The sequence below is a fragment of the Balearica regulorum genome, chromosome 5 (assembly GCF_011004875.1).
Source record: "Balearica regulorum gibbericeps isolate bBalReg1 chromosome 5, bBalReg1.pri, whole genome shotgun sequence".
Lineage (NCBI taxonomy): Eukaryota > Metazoa > Chordata > Aves > Gruiformes > Gruidae > Balearica > Balearica regulorum.
Genome location: NC_046188.1, coordinates 30,969,851 through 30,992,457, shown reverse-complemented (window position 1 = coordinate 30,992,457; position 22,607 = coordinate 30,969,851). Strand labels below are relative to the sequence as shown.

The window sequence follows — 22,607 nt, the reverse complement described above, 5'->3', positions numbered from 1 at the left end:
GAAGCTTTAGCTCTGATGGGTTTCAAGGATACTTTCAGCTTGTCAATGGAAAAGTATGAATCCAGCTTCGGCCTTGATGTAGCATTAGGAAGTTTTTGCTCAAACTTTTGTGCTTAATAAAGTTTTTTTTGCATTCAAAATGTCACAGCTTGACATCTGTTCATCTTCCTTTTGTGTCACCTATTTTCTTCTCCTCTGCAAGGCATACACAATGGGAAGAATCGTTGGAACATCAGAAAATTTGAGCTAGGATTTCAAAATTATGGGACCAAAGTGCATTGGTCATAACAAAAGCTTTGAGACCAAACTAAATGCATTGCAAGCTTGATAATGAGTATATGCTGTTATGAATAACTACTGTGAATTCTCTGAAGCTGTATAGAATAGGTGTTTCATATTTGCTACTGTTATGAGTCATGGATAACAACAGGACCTCTGACCATTGCATTAAGCTGACATATTTGTTAAGCTATTGTTTTATCAACTGTCCTCCATATCACAGCCAATATGAACCCAGCATGATCATGCATAATTGTGTGCAGTAATATGCCATATTTGCATTTGAATCCTGCACAGACTTTTTTGAATCTTTAATAGATTTAATATTGTTTGTTATTGTTATTATTGTTGTTATATGTGTTTTCAGAGTATGAGTATGAGAATTGTTTATTTGACTGAGCATCTATAGCTGCACATCTTTAGAGATTTTTTGGCTGGATTCAATCTATTTAAATTTACTTTACAGTTCTGAATCACAATAACTTCTTTTTAATAGGGCTGTAAAGCAGATAAAAAATGAGAGCAACCGAGGTTGAAATGGAAATGCGTCAGAGCATAAATAATCTGCTTTTCTGAGTAAACTGAGCAATGGCAATTTTTCTGCATCAATTTATGTAGGGAGATATTTAGTTAGGTGAAAACAACAAAATGACACAAAATGTTGCAAAGTTGGTAATAGATTAATTCACTGTAAAGAAACAGCATTGAAAAGAATAAAAGGAATAAAAGTTCAAGTGCTTAACTGAGTTCTGAATCAACTGTAAGCACTCGGAAAAAGCTTGGGTATCATGACAGGATTGAAGTGAAAATCTTTTCTTGTAAAATGTTCTTGTTTCATGTATAAATGGTCAAAAAAATAAAAATGCTAGAAACAACATTTGAAAGGTCTTATGGACAGACATCTAATTTTCTGTTTCACCTCAACTTCTCCCTTTATTTTAAGATGATATTGCATAAGATTTCACCTATCTCTAGAAAGACCACTCACGATACATCTGCATTTGTGTGGGTGGATTTCTTGGCATAGCTGGCTTTACATGACAAATCTTATCTCCGTTTAGCTGTTGTTTCATGGATCAGTAATCTGATGATTTTTAGGAGGATCTTTTAGCTCCTTTGGATACATAGGAGCATACCTTCAGAACAATCTTCTAAGTGATGCTGAATGAGGACACCAAATGTGGTAAGAACTGGAATTTATGGTGTGCATGTAGATAAAGGATGATGTTCTCAACCGTAGAAGACATAGGGAAGAAAATGAACCTCCAATAAGGATTCCTTGCTATCCAGAAGTCACAGATCTGATGTCACTGTGCCTACAGTGGATAACTTTACTCAGTGTTTGCTATCCAGTAACTACAGAGTGCTCTGTTAACACTGTGTGTTGTGTTTTGACACAAACGCTGAGAGCTCTCTAAATACCTGAATTGCCTGTGTTAGCACTATTAACGTAGGGTATTTTAAAGCTGTGACACTTTCTATCAGAATGAAATCTTGAAGAATTGAAAATGGGAAACTACAGAATCTCAGACTTTTGTCTTTTAGGCTTCCTGCTGTCTTTCTAAATATATGGAAGTATGAAAAATTAGACACCTGCAAATAAATAAAGCATTTTTTAAAGCACTTACTCGCATTCAGTGGGGAGACTACCCCTCTATTGCAAAAGATTTTTTTTCTTGCTTTCTTGTTTTAGATCAATGATACCCAAAGGGCAAAATTGATCCATGTGTGAAACAGGTTCATGTGAATATCACTATTATTTTATTTTATAGATTGCAGACAATTGTAATAAGATTATAAGGGCAGCCTCATTTTCTTATTTGGCAATGTAGACGATATTTAAGGTTCATTTTACCGATTAGCTGAAATATAAAAGCAAGCAAGTATAGGAAGTATTGGCAAGCCACCTTGGAGAAGGGCATATGTGCTAGAGAAGCTTGAAATCACTGGTGAATAGTCCTCTGCATGCAACCTGTTACATTTCTATTTAATTGTAGAATGGTTTCAGACCATCATAAAACTTTTTCCAGACTAATTCCTACCTGATCCTAATCTATAAATCAAGATATCCTCTTGCAAAGCTTTTAAAATGGCATGCTGTTTATCAGTTTAATTATTCTTCTTTCCTATGATATAATTTCATTTTATTCTATCCTAGAACTTGATGAAAGCTGCATCTTAAGATTACAGATCTTTGATTTTTGATGGTTTTTCAAAAAGCTAGGACTTGTTTATCACAAATAAAAATTTACTAGACTAGTGTGGATAAAATCTGACTCAAGAAACATAAATGTTTGAATAACTCAAGGAATGCAAAACCAGATATACAAAATCAGAGAGTTTTTTAATACCTGCAGCATTATTTTACATACAACTACAACTCAGCCCCATCAGAAGGCAGGGTTAGGTTCTAGAAAATGAGCTACATATGTACTCATTTCACCAATTCCAGAAACAAGTGTAATTAGAATCTAAAACCAGCAAGGGACAAAAGAGCAGTTTATTAGAGATTCACTGACTGAAAAAGGCAAATAAAAATCTTTTGTCTGGTACAGATGTACCTCTCAAGCACTATCAGTGAACAACAGGCAACATGCTAATCACAAGGAAGAGGTGTTTGCATTATTAGGCTTACAAAACATGACCATGGTCACCACAAGCTTTGAAGGCACAGATCATCAATTATTGCACTAATTGTTTGTTCTGTTTGTGTCTCAGGCTAAAAGGAAAGAGTCATTGAAGCAAAAATGAGACACACAGAATTGCTACCTCAGTGACAGTTCAGTTCCAGCATCTCATTATTCATTATTTGTTTTGTTGTGCATATGTGACTTTAAGTTGAATATACTCATGTACACTCCAAGATGCATACTGTGCAACACTTGTGAAATCATTATGCACATTATTCTGCAACTCCAGGCATGAAAGCTGCTTCTTAAAGTTCTGCCAGCTTCTTTCTTAGCTTTTGTTTCCAACACAAGGAAGAAATATCAAACCCACCCATTTTAGGGTTTGGATATCTCTATTTCGATTTGAAATCCAGGTGTTACCAAGCACATCTCCAGGAGGAAAATACGTCCATCTGAACAAGTGCACCTTTTGATACATCTTAGAAAATAGATTTTTTTTTTTTTTAAGCCCTAACTCATTCATCCCTATATTTCTCTTCTGAAAAGGACCCAGCTGCAAGATCTGAACCGTAGTATTGTCCAAATGATAAAATAAGGATCTTAGAAAGTTCAAAAAGCACATACCATTGATAGCAGAAACTTCCTTGATTATGACTACTCAGAATGAACCAAGAACGATAGCATGCAGACATGAAATTTAACAGTCATATAATATACTTAACCATTTTTCTAAGGCTATAAAAATTATCTTTCACAATATAATGTATTATAAACATTATAATATATGCTAAATATAGAGCAAAGCAGTGATAGTGCTCTGGTAGCAGATGTATCTTTGCTATCTTAGAGAACTATGGTCCTTCAAGGCAGCACATCATACTGTCTCTTAGCTTGTATCATTTTCTTTGAAGTTATACTAGAATTTCAATCCTACAACTTTTTTTTTTTCTTTCAAAAAAAATGGGTCAAATATAGGTAGAGTCTTAGAAGAAAGTATACATACCTGACTCTAAGATATGCTTTCGATGGTATGTGATAGACCAAGGAGTTTATGGGAACTTGTGTGTAAAACACCCTCCCCCCCTCAAAAATTATATTTTTTAAAAAGTAAGGACTCTTCTTGCCTACTTTTATTAGATGAAGGAATGCCTGATTTTGAAGAATGGGTAGTGATACCTCTGTATATAGAATCTTTTTAACTGTCCTGTTCCAGCACTAACAATCCTTGCTTGAAGAACATCTTGAAAAATACAATTCCTATCATATTCAAACTGTATTCAGGCTCCAAAGTCTGAAGAAAATATTTTCTTGCCTCTAAGTTCTTATTCTTTTCTTGTAGAAATTACTTTGCAATGAATTTGTAATTTAAAGAAAAGATACAGTGTTGCAAACGTGCAAAAGTGTTATGTTCATTTGCTTTTCATTTCATATTCAGTAACTATATCAAAGTTCTAAATGTTTAATTCTTTAAAATTTTATGTTCAATGTTTGTAATTAAATTCTCATTGGACAACTCCAACTATGGATTACATAAATCTTTTTATATATAATTTACTTTTAAATATTCCAAATAATGCAGACATCCTGGTGATCTATATCTATGTAGTTAAATAGATATAAGTATTACATTCAATAATAGCCTTACATTTTATTATATATAATGGTTGAATAATATCAAAGATATTACACATAGCACTTAAATGTTCAGAAAGAATTCACACTTTGAAGAGGTATCAAAATTAGCTCATACTTTTTATGACAGTAAGTTAAACTTTTTTGACAATGTACTTACATTTCAGTGGTGAATTGGAAAACAATCCTACAATTATTTAAAAGACTATTACTCTTTAATATTCTAAAGTATACCTTTAAAAATGACCTCCTAATATGAATGAAAACTCTATGTGAAATATGAATCTTCTTAGAAATCAGATTTCCTTCTACTTTGTCTCATTTGAGATATACGCTCAGGTGTATTAGGTGATCATTTTTTCTCTCCCATATGCTTTTTGAGACAAAAGGTCCATTTTTTTTTTTTTTTTAAATGCACAGAACTAATTGACACAGTTCAAAACAATATTGAAAGACCAGTCATACTAGTCAGATCAAAGTTGCATCTAGCCCTCTTTACCTGCTTCTCCTGGACCTGCACAGCAACTGGGATTTCAGGCAGAGCCAACCTGCTTCTGAGTCTGGGCCAGCCAGCCAGCCTGAGCTCAGTCACTTCTCAAAAGCTGTGACCAGTCAATATCGACTGTTAGAAGAAAGACTGAGCTGGTGAGCTGCTCCTCCAGGAGCAGGGTAGGAGTCTTTAGACCCAGGGTCACCTGTCAGGTGCCTGCAGAGGCTCACTGGTCTCAAGGGGGAAAAAACGGACTGGCTATAGATGGATGTCTGGGGGAAAAAATCCAGGGCAAGTGGGTATCCTCATAATTCCCTTATACTTTCCCGGGCTGACAATCCTTCCAGTTTAGGAGATTTCCTGACCGTTACGCAGTTTGTCACTGTGTTGTGCTTTATCATTCACAGAAGTGTGAACTTCCCGACAACAGAAAGTTTGTAGAGATGCCTGTAACAGCGTAACTGGATCACAGAACCCTGCAAAACAGAGCACAATGCAAAAAGAGGAAAATTCTCTTTATGTTTATAAAGTTGGAAGTTCCAGGGGAAAACACTTTGTTGGTAATGGATTGCACTTCATTCTGAAGTCATTCTACTCCTGTAGGTTTGGACTAACTTAACAAAATATCATAAATAATCCCTAAATGAGATATTTTGCAATGTAATTTAGATTCTTCTCTGAGTAAACTAAGTTTAAAGGTTCATCTACTGTATGTATATCAAAGTAGTAGTAATTTACGGCAGAGTTTATCAGCATCAACTTAAAGCCTTTTTCTATTTAATAATTGTGTATTTGGCGGGGGGGGGGAAGAGCATACAGTGGTAGTATAGGATGTACAGGTGTTTACCTTTCCAATGAAATGCCACATTTTAATGTTTTTTCTAAATTTGCCATACAGTGACCCTGGGAAAGGCTTGAAAAAGCAACATTTAGAGAAGATGGTTTTGTTCATCTCTTAAACATAGTCTTCTGAGAAATTCTAGCTCCTCACAGTTTTGCTATATGTACTTGTAGTTTTGTGGTGAGAGTCAGTGTAGTAAAAGATATGTGACTTTCACCATCCATATATAAAGGTACTCAAATCCAGTCAGTGGCTAAGTCTGTGAAAAATCTCAGTTCATAGAAATTCTGCAGAGGAAAGTTCTTAAAGTTAGTCTGTACAAGGAGAACTTTTGTATTCACTTTCTAAATGGACAGTTTCACGACAGTCTTGGGGATAAATTTAAAGTCATGACAGGAAAAGAAAAATTGACAAAACAAACCCAGAAAAGATCTAGGGGTTTTGCTGGTAAACAGGAAGCTGCCTTTGTGCAGCTTTCATACAAAATTACTGTTCTCCCTTGTTTACCTTTAAGCACATAATCAATGCATCTCGGTACACTAGGTTAGACAGGAGAGACTAGTCACGCTCTGCAGCCAAAACCTTCAATGGTGTTTGGGACTGAGATGGTTGTTTCCAGCAGCTAAAAGTGAGATATCTGAGTTTTGGCTGTGACAGCTTTTTCCATTAAACAAACAGTCACAAAGGCACCCAAGTTTCAAAATAGGAATGGGAAATAATTGTGCAGAGAGAGACAAATATGCTGTTCCTCATTTTAAAAGACACAAAAATGAGAACAAAACCATGGCGATGAGGGCCTGTAGACAAGAAAATTCAACTGGTGCAAGATCAAAATATATTTAAAAGAAGAAAGAGTCTCTGTGGTCCTATGGCTAGCTGTTTCACTAGCCAAACTACTCAACTTCTCTTCATTAAATAGCTGCTAAATTTCCTGAAACTCTTTCCATATAGAAATGGGCAAGTACTACGATTTGGAGCAGATTTGTAATAGCGTACTTGGGCACCGATAATGCCTCCCTACTCTGAGTGAACCTTGTGGATATCATTACTTATCATTTTGCTGAAGAGTTGCTGCTGAAGCATTTTAATGACATTTTATCATATTTCATAATTCCTTTCCAGCATGCAATATAATGAAAAAGTAGTGAAAAAGAGCGGGTAAGAAATGTAAAGAACAAAACCAGAATATATTGAATTTCTTTTATGGTTTAGGATTCTACATGACTTAATTTTGCTTAGTCGATTTTGTGCATTGTCTTATATAGCTAGTTGACTTTTAATTGTCTAGCCAGCAAGTTGACAAGTAAAATATTTTGTGTCAGAGCTCTATAGATAAATACTTATTCTTGGTTTGCAACAAAATTTTTTAAAAAATCCATATATAAACTGAGAATCACAGAACGGTAGAGGTTGGAAGGGCCCTCTGGATGTCATCTTGTCCAAACTCCTCTATTCAAGCAGAAGTCCAGAAGAAGTATATTCTGTTGTCCCCTCATAAAGGTGTTCCAACCCATTTTACTGACTTACTAGAACAGTCCTGTAATCAGCTAGATTTGACTTAGAGGTACTACCAGTGTCTCTTATGGACTGAGTGATCTTTTCATTGCTCTTAAAATTTTGTTGGGCTATTCAGTATAATGATTCAGGCAGCAAACCCGGTATGTTCCTAGTATGTCAAATGTCTTCATTTGAATTCCCTTTCTCTAACTCATTAAATCATTAAGTAGTACCTGCCTGAGCAAATGAGATGAACGTGTCCTTACAGTACAATATAGTGGACAGAACATATTGATTAAGACTCGGAAACCCTCAGGAAGAGCCTGTGGTTTTCCATGTTGCATGTAAAAGATCTAATCATTGGATGGTTAAATAAATGACAAACTGTCATCAATAAAATAAATCTATCATGTAGTATTTATTACACTCTGAAAATCAAATGTTTAGAAAGTTCTTTTGCTCAAGTTTCAAATTTAAGTGCTGTGTCACCTGTCTCCTCTGAACTTGACCAGTAAATTTGAATTGAATTTGCTGAATAACATCACTGCCTTGATTGTTTTGAAGCAGAAGTATATTTTACTCAGAACCTATGTTCTTCTCTAATGAAAAAGTTTATTCATGTATTTTTTAAATTATGTGCTATAGCTACCATAGTAATTTATTGTTATAATTTATAATTTATTGTTACCTGCATTATTTTTTTATTACTCTTAGAGATATGATTTCAAGTGTACAGGGCTAAGCTAAAGGACAGCCTCTGCTATGTTCTTACTAGGCCTGACTAGTTTCACAGGTTCAGTTGTTATTTAAGAACAACAGCATCACTCACAGTGATAAAAATAATAGTGCAGATAAAATTCTAGAAACTCGAGATCAGTCTCAGTTCTGGTTAAGTTCTGTGAATCTGCAGCACTGAGCTGGACATTTCATAAGAAGATCTTACATTTCTGCATAGATTTAATAAATAGCACTTTGGTATAGGTGTCTGACATTTCTATTTGCATTCTTGGCTATAAGCAGTCCATACAGAAGTATGAGCCAAGGAAAGGAAGAGAATGAAACCTTTTTAAATATCCATTTGTTCATTTAAGGCTCTGTAAATATCAGTATTGTACTGATGTCGATTTTGATCAAGTGCTCTTTTGCAAATATTTTACTTCCCTATTTTGCTGTCCCTTCTTTAGCCCATGTGACAGTTTGAAGTCCAGCTGTGCAGCGCTTGTATTTCTATGATTTACCACAACAGAGAACGGTTTTTACTCTGCCAATAGGCCAAGAATTATAGCATTATTTTTTTTAATTATTTCTGCAACAACAGAAATGAAAGAAAGTACATCAACTGGCAAAGTAGGTTCTGTTAGTCTAGGATGCAAGCTAAAAGAGAGCACACACAAATCGTCAGTGTTGTATTTCCGTTAGATTTACATGAATTCTGAGGTTGTTATAAATCAGTCTTAAGGCTTATTAGAAAGTAAAGCATGGTATCCTCAGGTCATCAGATGGGCACAACTTCCCAGAGAATGCAAGCTTTTTCAGTAAATACACTGACTTTTGCAAACTGTAAATCATCTGTGAGCCACTACTGTTCTACTAATTACAGTAAGAAGCTGTGCTCATTAGCTGTTCTCATCTGGTTCACTGCACGAGCTAAATAGTCCGTAAATGAGCCAGCAATTATTGCTGTATTACTGCTACCAGCTCTGTTCATATCAAAATATCTTCACCAAATGTTGTGCTTCTTGGTATGATCACGTTAGGAATTTCACAATTTTATCTTGAAGCAGTTAATTGGGAGATTGTTCTTGGAAGATGGAGGAGCTTCTAAAACTTCTATGAATGACTGGCTGTCATAAGTATCTTCAGCCCATTTATGACAGCCTCTTAAACCAGGGAACTACATGAATACATAAATATTGTAGTTAATGAACTAAGAAAGAAAATGCACACCTTGCTATTTATCCTCAATTCTTCTTCTAATAGTAAACCTTAGTTCAGTACTAGATTTGAATATTTAATTATGAAGGGGAAACTTTATGAATTTGGTAGCATTCATAGGCAGTGTGCTAAATTAGTGTTGTTAGTAATATATATACACTATATTAGTAAAAAAGGAAATATGAACTTACTGTAGTATTCCCACTGGCACCTTCTGCAGCAAGAATTTTAAGGCAATAACCTGTGTGCCAAATAGAGCCTGTATGTCCCATCCACGTGATCTGCAGACAGATTTTCAGGCAGGGAAGTGTGCTTTAGACTCAGAGGGATAGGTAGGGGATACGAGCTTCCCTTTTCTGACCTCCAGTCTCACACATATACTAAGCTGCAAACACATGTTGCCTGTTGGTTTGAGTACATCTTCCTCTGTTTTCTGACTCACTCTCATTTAAAAAATTCTTAATTTAAAAAGTTCCTTGTTGTAGAATACATACTGAGTCTGCTCATATTGGTCAAAAGGCCACCCATTCGCTCTCCTCATTTTTTTATCAATGATGTTCAGACTTTGTTCTTTTTACTGCCTGTGTAGTTCAGGAGAGTTTTGCCACAATACATAATTAGAAGAATTTTTCACATTGGGCATTTTCTGATGTTGCTGAGAGAGAAAGCGTTCAAAGAGGAAGTAAATATTGATCTTAAAGATATGGTGTGTTTCTCTAAAAGTCAGAAAGGCACGCATTAGAGAAGCAATTCCTAAACTACAGCATATTTCATGAACTTTGTAAACTTGATGATTTAAATAACATGATAGTAGCAAGATAAAAAACAGTAGTTACAATTTCCAAGATGTTTCTCTAACAACATATGAAGTTGTGAAAGTATCTGTCCTTTAGTATGTGAGAATTGCTCTATACAACTTCATACAATGCAAGCACCATTAATTCAACTCAAATGGCACACACAGATGTCTCTTGCTTCTTAGTTCTGCGCTTAATCCTGCTGGGCCAAGGCTTAGGAAGCTAGGACTATTAACACAGTGAAGCAGAGACTACCATGAGTAACTGGATAATTACAGTTATATCTTTTCAAAACTAGCTCTGGGATTGTGGTGTGCATGAGCGGTGATGCCTTTCCCTGCCTGGAAAGCAGGGACTGCCTGGCCATGGCTGCTGTCCTTCCGCGGCTGCTTCTCCGCAGGGGATGCTAGGCAACAGGAACACTTCAGGTCTGGCATGGGATGGAATTCTTCCAAAGGACCCTACGGTGAGTGAAGAGGAAAGGGGAGAAGAGCATCAGGAAGTGGTCATTTGGAAAAGGAAGGAGTAAGGAAGTATTCTGAAATATAGTGATGGAAATACTGCTGAGGTTTCCAGGATTCCCAGCTTATTAGAATACTTATTCTCTTCTTTACATTTTGGCAGCTATCAGCCAAGTGAACCAAAGGAAGATCATTTAATTATGGTTGTGGTAACTGCGCTAGTCTTAGGCATCATTTTAACTGAGGATTAGCAGAGTAGGGAAAAACAACATTCTACATAATTTATATTTTCCTAATATGATTATCCTGCACTTCCAACGAAAGTATGTACTATATGTACTATACATGTACTGTTTTAAATCAGGACCTGTCAGAAAATCAAACTTAGATTTTTCAGATACTTTTGAGGCTTGTAAAACTGTTTTCATCCTGCATTAGAATGAAAGTAAACCCTTCCAAAAATGATGAAAAATGTCATGTGAGAAGAAGAGGTGTAATTCAAAGGAAACAGAAGCCCAGAATTTAGGGCACTTGTCTGGGAGAGCCCTTAAGGAAAATCTCATCACTTAACTCTCCTGAAGAAATTATGTATTTATGAAATCATGTACATTACATTGAAGATTATATTTTTAAATTTAAAGTTTTGCTTTCAGTGAAACACAGTTTTCTGATGATAAACACATTGTCAAAATATTCTGGAACAGCTTTGGTTATGACTTCTTCACACCAGGTGATTGTCCTGGACTTGTTAGACATTATTACCCCTAAAAAGTAAATTATCCAGACCACTAGCATCTTAAACTAAGTAGCCTGGTTTTTCTTTAAGGAGTGAGTTGTTGGCATGAAAGGATGTAAAGATAGCTTTGAAAGAATTTATTCTTCTTAGATGAAAAAAGCCAGATGTAATGTAGTATTCACATTGACATCTTTTTAAAAAAGTTAATCAGAAAATCAGCCATGGTGAATTATTAAGTAAATTTTGTTCTTTGAGAACTTTGGTTCCCCATTTTATACAATGAGGCATTTTGACCTGTTTTTTAAAAGTAGATTATACTTTTGATTAACTGCATTCAGCAGAAAAACTAAAGCACAACTGGTGGACGTTGATGTAAAGGGTATCTTCAGCCAATAGGCAGTCATTTATTTTGATAAAAGGTCCATTAGATTTAGCAGCCTTTGCACTCATTCTTCATTTTAATGAACATACTTCATTTTAATGGAATAGAATCTAGTGTGAATGGTCCTTTCTTTTGTTGTCATTGTTACATGCAGCAACAAACAAATCAAGGGAAGAAGGATACAAAACCAGGGCTGCAGTAAAGCAAAAGGTCGTACGCTGATGTTTCATGTTGATTCTGGAGAATTATTAGCTGCGCAGTGACTGGCACACTTAACAGTACCTTCATGATTCATTTGCCAGTCACTCTGCAATTATTCCAGGTGCTGCTGGGGAAATGACTCTCAAGTTTTATAGGAGTAATCAGCATATAAATGTTGGCAGGATAAAACCTCCAACACAGGCTTCAGGTGCAGCACTCAATGCAGATGGAAACACTTCAGTCAGTTCTTAGAAGGGATGGTTATATCTTGGCTGGAAAAAAAAAAAATGTTCTGGTGGAACCTTGGTTTTTATCCTCATCTTTTCTGAAAAATGGAACAGAAAGTAGAACTTAAGAAATTTTTTAGTATTTGAAAATAAAAACTGATTTTTTCTAAACTAAGTCCTTTGTGTAAGGAGCAAATAAGAAATCAGAACAAAGGATGTTGGAGTTCAGGGGGGTGTGTATTATTTTTATTTTTATTTAAAGGAGTGCCCTGTCTGATCTTTCTAGTTCCTTTTCTTCCGTAAAATAATCAGTGATGCTAATGTGGCTCAGGTCACGGATATACAGACAGCACCCTGTTGTTTAAGTCTTGGCATTTCTGAAAGGTTCTAATTCTCTTCCAAAAGGTTTTGCATCAGTTTTACTAGATAACATAATAAATACAATACAGGCAGTCAGCCTACTTTACAAATGTCATTGACATAAAAATGTAACAACTTCAGAGCAAGGTGTTCTCTGGGACTTAATGATCAAAAAGCAGGATGAAGGGGTTAATTAGTTAAGTCGTCAGAAATGTTCGGTTGAAAATTTTCCTCTCAAACTGTTGGAAAGAAAGCACAGTTTGACCTGAACTTTACACCTGGAAAGTACTTCTTTTGCAAGATTTTTCATGAAAATGCCTGCTACCCAAAACATTGGAAATGTGGAAAAATTGCATTTCTATTCTGTTTTCTGCTTCCATATTCAGTGAGAGCTCCAATACATTGTCTCATGCCTCCATTTTTCTTTATGATTGTTGTGGGTTGACCCTGGCTGGGGACCAGGTGCCCACCAGAGCTGCTCTCTCCCTGCCTTCATTCACTAGACAGGGGAGAAAATGTGTAATGAAAGGCTGGTGGGTCGGGATAAGGACAGGGAGAGATCCCTTGCCAGTTATCGTCAGGGGCAAACCAGGCTGAACTTAGAGAGAAATTCATCTAATTTATTACCAAGCAAAACTCTCTAGAGGAATGAGAAATAAAACCAAATCTTAAAACACCTCCCCCCACCCCTCCCATCTTCCCGGACTCAACTTCACTCCCGGCTTCAACCTCCGCCCCCCTCAGCAGCACAGGGGGACAGGGAATGGGGGTTGTGGTCAGTTCATCACACGTTGTTTCTGCCACTTCAGCATCCTCGGGGGAGGACTCCTCTCATCGTTCCCCTGCTCCCTCACAAACTTCTCCAACGTGAGTCTCTCCCACAGGTTGCAGACCTTCAGGAGCAAACTGCTCCAGCGTGGGTCCCCCACGGGGTCACAAGTCCTGCCAGCAAACCTGCTCTGGCGTGGGCTCCTCTCTCCACAGGGCCACAGGGCCTGCCAGAAGCTTGCTCCAGCGCGGGCTTCCCATGGGCCACAGCCTCCTTGAGGTGCCTCCACCTGCTCCGGCGTGGGGTCCTCCACGTGCTGCAGGTGGAATCTCTACACTCCCTCATCCTTCCTCCATGGGCTGCAGGGGGACAGCCTGCTTCACCATGGTCTTCACCAGGGGCTGCAGGGGAATCTTGCTCCGGCACCTGGAGCACCTCCTCCCCCTCCTTCTTCACTGACCTTGGTGTCTGCAGAGTTTCTTACACCTTCTCACTCCTCTCTCCGGCTGCAAAAGCTCTCTCTAACTGTTTTTCTCTTTCTTAAATATGTTATCACAGAGGCGCTGATTGGCTTGGCCTTGGCCAGCAGCGGGTCCGTCTTGGAGCCGGCTGGCATTGGCTCTATCAGACACAGGGGAAGCTTCTAGCAGCTTCTCACAGAAGCCACCCCTGTAGCCTCCCCCTGCTACCAAAACCTTGCCATGCAAACCCAATACAATGATATAGATTAACCAGATGAATCTGAGTTGGATCCACTGAGGCAGATATTGCTTCACTGCAGAGTATGGAATCTCTTAGAAGACAGTACAAGCACCTAAAAGCAACTTAGAAATTAAATCCTTTTTGCTTTCAGTTTTTCTCGAAAAATGAACAATTGCCCAATTGGCTCTAAAAATTATTTATACAAATTAATGTCATTCAATTATGTAAGTCCAGGAAATAATATAATGCCACTATTCCTTACATTTTTAGATTTTAAGATAACAATAGATCAAAGAATTATCAGTTTGTTTTGCTAAACTGTGATTAATTCATGCGTATTCTTTTCAGCCAGTGAATCTTAGGCTTAGTTTGGAAAGTAACTTCAATTTTCTTTAAAAAAGCGAGTGAATGAGCAAATCTTTAAGTATATTTCATCGTGTCCTTGGATCATCCTTCTTGTATTAAGGAATAACCCTCGTTGGGTTCCCATCCCTGCACCGAATAGGCACTAGGAACTATATATAACACCACAGCAATTGCCCCACTACTATTAGAAACAACGAGGCAAGGTCTGGTTAATACACAGTATCAGAGAAAAAACTTTAAAGGAAAGTATTTACTGACAAATGAAAAAATGAACTGGAAAGAATAGGATGAGTAAAAGAGAGAACAGTTCTAAGATGTCTCTGTGGCATTGGTGACCTGGTCCAGTAGGCTTGAAGGCTACTCTTCTCTACTTGCACAAGGACTGAAAAAAACCAGCATTTTGTGTCTTTCTAAAGCTTTATATTACTTGTTTGTTATCTGTGTGATGCTAACTACTCCACCAATCATAAAATACTATAATCTAGCATTCTGCAATGTAGAGATGCTGTGAGGAGCATGTTTAAGCTCCTAGGCAGTCTTGGGGTTTACACTGTTTCCTGCCTCAGTATTGGTTTTGTAGCTCTGGCAGTGTTTGATAGGACAGACACGGCTTCACTGCTTTGAGCGCTGCTCAGGCTCACTAATCGTAGAAGCACAAGGGGTCCACAGACTGGATCAGCAACTTGGTTACTGTCCATGCAACAGCATTCAGGAAGACTGCAACCACATACATTGACGTTTTTCAAACACAGAAAAGTGATGTCAAAGGAATGCCTTTTGACTAAAAGACTTTAAAGATGATGGCTATTCTGATTCATTTTGTAAAAATAGGCTGAGTTGCAAATTTATTACCAAACCCTTCTCACTGTCAAGTCACAACTGCCCACACTGTGGATGGCAGTTCTATGGAGCACAGCTATCATAAGATTAAATACTGTAAGATTTCTTGGGCTTAACCTGGACAAACCATGCTTCAACAGACTTTATTTCCCATACCATTCTGCATTCTCTATTGGTCATTTGAGAGAAACTTTTGGTTTTCTATGAAAAAAATATTAATATTTTTACATTTTCAGTTCTGAAGATGAGCACTCTGAAAACTTTTCATGTGGTTGCTTACCCAAATGTGAAATTGTGAAAGGCAGGATAGCCTGTCTACACAGATGCAATCATCTAAACACATCAATGTGCCACAGCAATAAGAACCCTGTTAGAAGGCAGTTACATCCTCACAGTTGTGCTTCAGTGCAGGATTAAAGGACCGGCAGGAACTTTGCAGTTACGATGCAATGTGTAAATGGGGAAAAAAATGTGAACCACAATGTATGTCCATTATAAACTCAGTACATGAGGATTTTGTGACAATGCGTGTGTGACCTTTCAGTTCCAGCAAATGCTATCGCTTCTGAAACTGAATGGATTTACACTACTGCTGGAAGCCTTTACGATTATAAACTCTAAGAATTTGTCAACAATGACAAAACCTGCTAATTACTCATTCTTGTTTTCATTACAGTCCTAGTGGGGAAAAAAAGTTCAGTTGAAGAAGGATTAAGAACCTAGGCTGTCATTTCAAAATGCTTGGAAAGGTTGTGGAAGTAGAACATGAAGCTAGTGTTGATGAGGAAAAACTATAAGACTGTTAGCATATGATGAAAACTGCCTTACATGTTCAAAGTTCACATCATTGATTAATACACAGTTTAAGTGCCAAAACAGATGAAGCCAAGTCAACTTCAGGTTTTCTACACTCTGAAAGCCAATCAGATTACTGTAGGTTGACTTAAACATGACAAAACAATGACTTTTTTTGATTAAATGACATTATCTTGTCATCTTGTTTTGCTCATACAGTAGCTAAACTTAGTCATTTGGATCAAATTTATGTGGTCTTTTTTCCTCTAACACATTTCGGGCATGGAATATTACCAGTGTCTTTGAATCCATTTGTCAGTTCACAGATATCTTCAGGGACTTTATGGGTATGGGGCTAACATGAACTATTTGAAAGTTTTGAATTACTCATCTAATATGAAAGTTCATAAGTGTTCTAGATAAAATTCAGCCCATTGTTTTTGCCTGTGTATGTGTATCATTCAGTGATATTCTCTCTTCTAGTTCTAGCAGCTACAGTACAGAGTTGCTTCCACAACCCTCCCGAGACCCAAGGATAAGAAAGAAACTCTTTTCATTAAGATGGTCTTCTATGAAATCTCCTTAGGAAATTTTGGAACACTTCCTTTGCATTTACTGAATTTGTAAAGAAATCACTGAAGTACACTAGATATTACCAGTTATCTTCCAAATTAATATAATGATTTACTACTACTAAGTAAATGGTCTTGTTATATTTAAAGTACAACCTTTTCTAGATATGTGGTAATGAATCTTTCAGATTACTACATGGAGACTGCACTAGGTATAAATTATTTGCAAATAAATTTGCAAAAAGAAGCCTGTGACATTTCTAAACATTTTTAATAAACAAATATTTTCTACAATGCACTCTACAACTATAAATATTTCCTTAAAAATAAGGAGAGACTTTAGAGCAGAGCTTTGTAACATTATTTTTTTTTTGTACAGGAGCCACCGTCAGTAGTTGTAGTCATTAATATCCCTGGCCCTGACCAGCTCTTACTTCTGTATTGGGAAAATGGCTTGTGTGTTACATACCATACTTTGGCAGCTGCTGCTACAGAGATTTTATAGAAGTAGCAAATTCACTATCAATATTTTCAGTCCTGATATTTTACTCCTGACAGGACCAAATAGTCTAGATAGGACTATTTAGTTTTTCATCTTGGTAGGATATTTGTACTTTAAAAGAAACAACTAATAGAATAAGGAATTATATAAATTGGGACTACCTTCCCCATCAAAATACTACCTGTAGTTTAATTTTGAAATTTATGGAGGAAAACATCTCTATAAGAAGCTTGAAAGTGAGGCACTTATTTTTAAAACATTATAGAGTATAACCTCTTGAGATTCAGCTGTGAAACAACTCCTCCAGAAGAGAATGGGACTATAAGGCATTTTCAGAGTAACATCCATGAAGTGCTGTAAAAGTATTTTAATTTTTAAGAGTTTAATCATCATCTTTAATATCTTAAGTTGAATGCAATTGTTATTTTTCATGTGGAAGCAATAAATGCAGTTAATACAGAAAGGAAGCCTCTCCACAACTAAACAGTATGATGCATTGTGGGGTCTGAGAGATGGGAAACAGGCATTTGCAGTTACATTAACTTCCAATAGAAAATTTGTGCACTATAATGATAGCGCACTAGAATATATGTAATGTATACACATATACACAAAATTTGTACGCTTGATCTTCTGAAAGAAATAAAACCGGTGTAGAATAACAAAGCCACTTCCTAGTGGTAGCAATATTGCTGGGGAATGCAAAAATGTTGGTTAGTTGAAAAAAACAGTTATTTATTTCTGCTCACATGAAATATAGTTAGGTCATATCATAAATTATTCAAATGGGTTGAATACTGTCTTCTGTTTTGGAGGGCTGAAAGAATTTGACATGCCATGAGCAAGGAAACATCTGATTGACTTTAAATGTTCATCCTCTGACTGACCAAAACTGAAAATGATATTTAGATCTTCTCAAAATCTGTGATCTGCAAAACGTAGCAAGAGTATGGGGGTTGGCTACAGCTCAAAGCTTCTTCTGTGGCACAAAACCAGCATCCCAAAGTATGCCAGTGAAAAAAACAAGTATAGGATATGTTTACGGACTCCTGTCTCTCAGAGACATCTCTTTAGTAGTCATTTCTGGATGGTGTTTTTTCAGTCTATGGGAAGAACTCTCCATAAGCTGTTAACCTCATGTTAGGTCAGCGTAAGTTGTTAGGTAAATGTCTAATTGTAAAATTAAAGGTGGACTAGAGCTTTTCAACTAATTTTTTAAAATGTGTTTCCTGCTTCATATTTAATGTATGTGCTGAAGAGTGCTCACAGTTGAACATCACAATATTGAAGCTGTTGACCAACAGTCAGTTGCTAACTAGACTTCAAAGGAGAGCCTAAAAAAGTGTTTATCAAGGTGACAGCAATTAAATAAGAGACTAAGAGATGCCTTTAATGTTAAACCAGGAAGGGTGAAGATCTTTCTAAGCAGCATAATGAACAAAAACCAGAGGTATGTTAAAATACACGGCCCAAAGCATGATGGATTTTGCCCACTATAAGTAGCATTCTGTCAGATACTGAGATTGGCATATTCTTTTTTTCAGAGTGCTGATAAACCAGCATCTAATTCTGAAACATAATTAAAGTCGGAGAGCAACGATATTGAGTTGTTTTTTATAAATACTTGACATTTACTAGTGTATAGCTTCTCTCATTAGGATTGCTTTCCTCAAAATGTTTGCAAGCTGTACAGGAGCAGAAACATTGAAATGCACCAACATCTAAGTGGCAGGAGCCAACTAGCGCAGGGAGTAACAACATGAGCATTAGGAAACTTGAAGACATAAGCACAAAGTGCAAGCAACTTTTAAAATATCCATCAAAAATACATAGAAAGCTGTGCAACGGGGAATGCAAATGGTACACAAGCAAGATCAATTTCATTAATTCAAATTTTCAAAGGGATGTATTACCTCTGCAAAAAATCAGATCTGCGTGTCCATGCCACTTTTTCCAAGGAATAGCATTGTCTTTACTTAGTCTCAGAGCCTCAGCAGGAGAGCAAGAGAGACGGACCCTGACTGAGAAGACAACTCTTCTATCCAATCTCATGACTTGTCAAAAGGATGGGCCGGCCTGTCACATGATCCAGCTTGGACCACGAGTCTTATTATGTAGTCATGCACTGGATTTGCCTCCTGGGTGCTATTTTTGCTGGGTTTTTTAGAAAACTAGAAACTATTGATAAAATTATCACTATTTCTGTGGCAGTAAGACTATGAAGTAGCAGGAAAGAACAACCTCAGGTTTTGAATGAGTATTTTAGTAAGATACAGTAGAAATATATATCATATGGGTATTGCTACTGATTAATCTGAAGTGGAAGGGAAAAATGTGTAGTCATCTGTGTGAAAGTGTAGGAATTTTGTATAGCTATTCGGAGAAGCTCTTGGAAAAGAAAGAAAAAACCTCAACAAGTAATATATTAGACATACTAGGTGACTTTGGTCTTCAGGTTTGGGAAATGATTTGTGCTGATATTCTTATGTTGCTTGCATATACGCACATGTAATGCCTGATCTGATTTCTGTCTTGTTTAAGCCTATTTACACTGGAAAAAAAATCCCTGCTGCTAATCTGATAAAGATGGAAAAAGTGGCATTACTCGGACTTTGCCCTTCCTTTTTTTCCATTTGTTGTTATTTATGTAATAACACAAGAATTCAGTATGCCATATCAGCAATACTGTGTTTTTAATTTTAGGGAAATTAATATTTTATCGTCTGCCTCATGATCTACGAACAACACTTCTTCTCCACCGTTGTGTTATACTCTTCTCATGTGTGTCATATAAAATGCTGATGGCTCAATATTTTGTGTATGCTGTGCAAATTTATGGGTAACAATTCCACCAGGGACTGCAAGCATGAAATGTGGTAAAAATTCTTATTCCCTCAGAGCAGAAATAAGTTCCAAATGTGACAAATAGGAGAAGCAATAAGAGTTAATTGTGAGGACACCAAACCCACCTATAATGATTCTTTTTCTTCAGCAGGATTTTGCAGCTGTAGTATATAAAAAAAAGTCAGATAAAGCTTTAATTAAGGCTGTACTGTGTTGTTGCTGTAGAATCAACAAGAACTGATTTTGTCTGTCGATGTGTGTGAAGTGCTACAAATATTTTCTTAACATCTTTACACAATGCTGTTTAAGCATCTTAGGTGTGTCAGTAGTGTAGACAGTCTTAAATAAATTAGATTGTTTTTTTCCTGATCACGCTCAATCTTGAAATTACTAAACTGGTATAGATGTAAATCTGTAATGAAATTGTTCATCTGATGTGCTGGAAAGGTAAGGTAGATGGAGCATTAAGTCTTCTTTGCACTAGACTGAAAATAGTACGTTACTGTTTGGGCTGACATCAGAAAATTCTATATACATGGTACAAATTCTATGGCACTCACCTTTCTGCTATGTAAATCAAGCTACTCCAGGTCTCATCATAATATACACTTTGTAGTTCTTTGTGAAATACAAAGATTTCTTCACCTAGCTGGGTCCATTCTCTTGTAACACTTGTCAAGCACCATTGCAGGCGAAAAAAACCAATGAGAGAATCTTTTGCATTCCGTAGGAAATGTCCCTTTTCTATGATCTTCTTGTCCTTCATGTACTGAGAGAGTTTTGGTACAGTTAAAAAAAAAAAAAAAAAAAAAAGACAAGGATGCTGAAAGTACCTAGTGAATCTAGTAAGTACCCACCAAACTAAACTGCCCAGTTGTCTCACTGGCTGGAGTATTGATACCTTTGGATGCATCAGTTGTTCTTAGGAAGTATCACATCAAATTACACCTGAATTACTCTACATTGCAACCACTATTTCTCATGTCTCAGTTTAAGCTTTGCATTTAGACAATTTACTTTAAGGCTGCATCGCTTACATGCCACCATCACCACCACCTGTCAGGAGAAAGATTACATTGCATAGACTGTGAGAAAATCTGGGCAAACTCCTACTATTTGGTTACTTGCAAAGGCTACAGTCCATGTGAAATATCCTGAGATCCTCAAGCAAATTTGTGTAGGAACAAGTAGGGAATAAATAGGCCATCTAGAGAAGGCTGACTGGGAAACTGATAACACTTAATCTCTTCAGGAGTTAAATTTAAGAGCAGTTTATCTGCAACTGACTGTAAGTCTGACTGCTAATGCGCCATCCATTAGGAGTATAAGTAAACCCCTTCAGTTGCTCAACATGCACTTATAGGGTCTGGAATAGCTCTGATTTGAGTGCCTCTTGTACCTGTGCCTCTGGCCTCCTGTCATTTCATCCTCAGTTCCCACTCAGCTTCTGACCAAGGGTCCTCTTGACAGGTACATTCTTGACTTATTCCTTTCTTGATCGCAGACTGATCTGAACCGCAACTTTTACTCCCTTTTTTTTACTCTTTTCTGGAAGCTTAATTTCATGTCGCCACCCTAGACAGTTCATGAAATAATACTTTAGTATATTGTGCATCTTTGAAGAGAGAGCCTATGATAATAAAAGACATGGAACATGAATGCCTCTGTCTTTAAGATTTCTTTCTGATATCATGTTTTGTACCACTCCGTGTTTGCAGATCTTTCACTGAAATGACACAGGCCCAGTCAGCAGAGAGTGCAGACTCTGTTATTTGAGCATTATATGAGTATTATTTGAGCATAAAAGTTGGTTTCCCAAGGAAGCAAAATTATCAGAAGACAGACATTCAGTAACTGCTGACTGCAGATGTTTGACATGGATATTTGCTGATTTCTCTAAAAGTCAGCAAAAGGCAACTGGTGTTAGACAGGAAATAATCACTATGCAAAATGGATGATAACACACTCCCACGGTATTTCTCCTGCCATTTTACTGAAGTTTCTCTAAACATCCTTATGCTAACCAAGAATTTATAAGAAAGTGGCTTCATACTTACTTAAACAATTACATGGTTAAGCCAATGGAACAGTATGTTCTTCAAATTATCTTGTGTATCTCATACTAAACTCTAATATAAAGTATCTTCCCATGTTGTTTGCAAGCAGTCAAACACATTTCTCCTGGCTGTTAACATACTTCAGATCACTGACAGTAGATAAAAGGTGGATAATACTGTATCATGAACACAGTGTTCTGTCAGTGATGAAATAAACTTATTCAGAGTTTATGCTGCTCCCAAAGAAGAATTGCAGGCTTTTTATATAACATGGTATAACATCATGCATAAACTTATAGACTCTTTACTATATAGGTTCAGTTCAAACTTCGACTTTGCATACATCAACCAAACCATGGAAGAAGTGATGATGGAAAAAATCAGTCAGTCAGCTTACTAGGTGAGATGCTTTTTTATAACAGTAATATTTACTTATTGGTAAGTTTGATAATGTTTTGCTTGGTTCCTTGTTATTATGGTTTACATTACACTCACCTTCTGGGAGGCTTTTGTTAGAACAACATCCCCAAAGTAAATAACAACTTGCTATAGTAAAGCCAGGAGAACAGATGATATATTACTGCTTAAATCAATATAGCATATATAGCTTCTGTTTTTCAAAAACTCAACTGCTCAGATCTATTGACTCAAACTCAAATAATTTAATAGGCTCTCACCTCCCTCTTCTTCTG

General features: G+C 36.7%; 1 long non-coding RNA gene across 1 annotated transcript in view; it reads left to right on the top strand.

Moving 5' to 3' along the window:
- Nucleotides 1–22,316, top strand: part of LOC142601913 (uncharacterized) — a 32,267-nt gene extending 9,951 nt beyond the window's left edge. The window contains exon 3 of the long non-coding RNA XR_012835486.1: nucleotides 22,231–22,316. This is a non-coding gene — a long non-coding RNA (uncharacterized LOC142601913). The remainder of the gene's footprint in view (nucleotides 1–22,230) is intronic.
- Nucleotides 22,317–22,607: the final 291 nt, after the last annotated feature.